This window comes from Arachis ipaensis, chromosome B10 (genome assembly GCF_059453495.1).
Source record: "Arachis ipaensis isolate K30076 ecotype BB chromosome B10, ASM5945349v1, whole genome shotgun sequence".
Taxonomy (NCBI): Eukaryota; Viridiplantae; Streptophyta; class Magnoliopsida; order Fabales; family Fabaceae; genus Arachis; species Arachis ipaensis.
Genome location: NC_142435.1, coordinates 137,350,639 through 137,354,370, shown reverse-complemented (window position 1 = coordinate 137,354,370; position 3,732 = coordinate 137,350,639). Strand labels below are relative to the sequence as shown.

The following is a 3,732-nucleotide window of genomic DNA, read 5'->3' as shown; positions in this document are numbered from 1 at the left end:
TAGTTATCTAACTATGTATATGTTGGTTTTAACATAACCATCTAGCTATATTCTTAGAATTTGATGAACTTAGTTTTCTAGTTCATATATAATTCCTTTTTTTTAGGTGTCTTGTGTATTTTTTGGTGTCTTAATGCCTATATAAAATAGAACAAATTAAATTGTATATTTACAAACAACTATAACTTTTAATTTCGTGATAAAAAAAAAAAAACTAAAAACGCGATCCGATGCATAGTATGTACTAAAACAAAATCACAGGTTTAATTAAATTTCCCAACCAAAATTGAAGAGATTATTGGCTTTGATTCAAACAACATAAAACTCTATAAAATTATTTATAAAAAAATATAAAAAAATTACAACATATAATTCCTCAGCTAGAGAAGGGACGTAGCTAGGGAGAACTATCGTTTTAAGAGAAAATGATTTTGAGTTAGGGAACAAAACCTATGCATCTAAGGTAGGTCCCAATTCCCTTTTTTTTTTTTTTTTTTGGGATCTAAATAATATTGCTGATAATATATGGGATGATTATGGAATTTTTTTATTCAAATTAAATAATTATATAATTTATCGATATACATAAATCGCAGAATAATTACTTAAAGGAATAAGTATTGTTTTGGTCTCTAATGTTGAGGGTCAAAATCGAAATCGTCCTGATATAATTTTTAATTTAGAATAATCATCTTTAACGTTTTATTTCGTATTAAAATCGTCCTTTTTAATTTTATTTTATTACAAAAAACCCCTATTCTAATAAAAAAAATAAGTAAAATTAAAAAAAAAAAGAATGCCAGGGGAGGGGAGAAAGGAAAAGGAGAAGGGGGGAGGAAAAGGGGAAGGGGGAGGGGGGACGGCGTCAGCAGCGAAGCTTGGAGCTGCCGTCACCGTCAGAAAATCCAAAAGAAAGAAAGAAAGAAGAAATGAGAGAGGGGTTGTGACAGGGGGAGAAGAGAAGAGGGAAAGGAGATGCTAGCGCTGTTAGGGCTCGCCGCCGTCGTCGCGTCGTCATCGGGCCTTAGAGGGAGACCACGCCGCTGAGCCGTCACCGCCGAATCGCCCACGAGCTGCCATCGGGGAAGCAAAACAGCGAAGAGAGGAGATGCGCGAGTGGGTCTGCTTCGGCTTCTACATCTGTTTCTTCTACATCTACTTCTGCATCTGCATCTGCTTCTTCTTCTGCTTTTTCTTCTGCTTCGGCTTCTACATCTGCTTCTTCTTCTGCATCTGTTTCGGATTTTGCTGTTGAATTTTGTCGTTGAATTTGCTGTTTTGCTGAAAAATTTGCTGTTAAATTTGTTGTTTCTACATCTATTTTTGCTGTTGCATATGAATTTTGCTTCTTCTTCTGCATCTGTTGAATTTTGCTATTGAATTTGCTTCTTTTTCTGCATCTGTTGCATCTGTTTCTGATTCTTCTATTTTTTATTTTGCTATTGAATTTGATGTTGTTCTGGATTTTCCTAATCTGTTCTTGTTCTTATTTTGGATTTTTCTAATCTGTTCTTGTTCTTGTTATGAATCTGTAATTGAAGAATTTGTTAATGGAAGAAGAACAATTCTCTTGGAATAAGAAGAAGAACAAGAAGAATGAAATGGTAAAAAAATGGTATTTTTGTCATTTAGAAAAAAAATTTATTAGAAAGGACGATTTTAAAATGAAATGCAATATTAAGGATAATTCTAAATAAAAAATTACATTAGGACGGTTTCGATTCTGACCCTCAACGTTAGGGACCAAAACAATACTTATCCCTTACTTAAATAAATAACGTACCATATTTCGAGTACTGTGAGCCCAACACAAATATGAGCGTATCTCGGACTATGATGTGTGGAGAATCTGACATATTTATGGTGCACCCGAGTGAGATACGTTGTAGGCCGAAAAACGGATAGTGAGCACCTGAGATGCGTTCAAAAGCTGATTTTGGTCACATCATCCGAGATACGGTCAAAACAGGAATTAGGGTCACAGCACCCGAGATACGTGCAGATACAATTTCAAGTAAATTTTAAATTAGACCAAATTCAAAAATAATTTTAAATTGATATTTTTGAATATAAATTAATTAAATTGATAAATAAAAATTAAATAAATATTATTTAAATAGTAATAAATTATACTAATTTTAAAAATATTAAAATTAGTAAGCAGTTAAAATTTGAATCAGTTCAGTGTTAATCTAATTCTACTCCAAACCGTTGACACCTAGAATTAAGGTAAAATTAATAACCACTTTTAATAACCACATCTAATTCCAATCATATGCTCCTCCTAACAAGTACACTTTTAATTCATGTTGGGAATGTCAGTCAGTCAAACCAAAATCGTCATGAACTGTGGGTGACTCCCATTATTCATCATGATGGGGCTTGGGGGTTGCTTCATCTTGTTGGGAGGAGGAAGCACGTCCATATCATCGTCAAATTTGCCATTGTCATAGTCTTCATCATCCTCATCAAAGTCATCGTCTAATTCGTTATCCGTGAAATCCTCCTCGTCTTCAGGCATGACGAACTTAGCAGCCTTAGCAGCATTTGGGTTCTGATGAGGGGGAGGCTTCATGTCCTTGAATTGAGGAAGCTTTAGATCTTGGAATCCTTTTATCTACTGAAGTTGCTGAAGCTACTGCTGTAGCTGCTATTGTCTCTGAATCTGTTGCTGCTGTTGATGGGGATTTGGTCCTTGCTGACCAACACCATCACCACTACCACTGCACCTTGGGTGGATGTTGGTTGTTTCCTCCACTCTTTTGGTTCTGCTGACCTTTGTTGTTGTTTCCTCCTCTGCCACCTTTGGTGTCGATTTGCATTTTGTTGAAGTGGTTGGAGAGATGGCTATTCTGATTTTGGTTGTTGTTAGGCTTGGGTGCAGCACAGAGCTCGGCATATTTTCCTGATTTTGAAAGGTTCTTGATGAGAACGTTGAGGTCTACATTCCCTGAAACCGTCACCTTCCCCTGCTTTACATCTATCTCAGTTGTAAACACCCTTGATAAATATCATTCAACCTTTCAGATTCATCAGATTTTTCTTTTTCCTCTTCTCAACTATAATAAATAAAAAAGCACAACATTTTCTTTTCTTTTATGTGAATCCGTGTGTAAGTAGCATAAGAGAAGAGCAATACCATCAATTTTCTGCATGATTTTTTTTACTTTCTGCTTGCACCCATCACAGTGTATGTTCACTTTAAGAACACATTTTTGCATGCACAAGCAATCCCAACAGCATACAACAATTTAAGATAGGTTTCAATTATGAAATAAAAACAAACGGCAAAACCAAAAGAAAAGGAAAAACTTCTACTTTATCATAAATGTACAAACTACAGAGCAAATAAACCACACCAATTAACAAGTGCATAAATGCTTCTAAATTAACAGTTGAAATTATCTTTTTGTAACAACAAAGACAGAGGCTTTGAACATGAACAAGTACCTGTGTTCAAATTCTTCTTTACTACTCATTCTTTACACATCATGGCCCACCAAGTTTCAACACACAGCAACATCCTCCACATTTCTCAACCATGAATTTGAAAGCCATCGGCCAATGGTTAGCATCGATGGTACTCACTTCTATGGTAAGTATGGAGGTACTTTGCTTTTGGTTATTGCGCAAGATGGAAACTCGAATATATTTCCCATTGCGTTTGCACTTGTGGAAGGAAAAAATGCGGAGTCCTGGTCTTTTTTCTTGGCCAACCTGTGATAATACGTG

General features: G+C 35.4%; 1 pseudogene; it reads right to left on the bottom strand.

The window, feature by feature from the left end:
• Positions 1 to 2,326: 2,326 nt before the first annotated feature.
• LOC110268484 (heavy metal-associated isoprenylated plant protein 32-like) lies at positions 2,327 to 3,221 on the bottom strand (annotated as a pseudogene).
• Between the last annotated feature and the right edge of the window lie 511 nt (positions 3,222 to 3,732).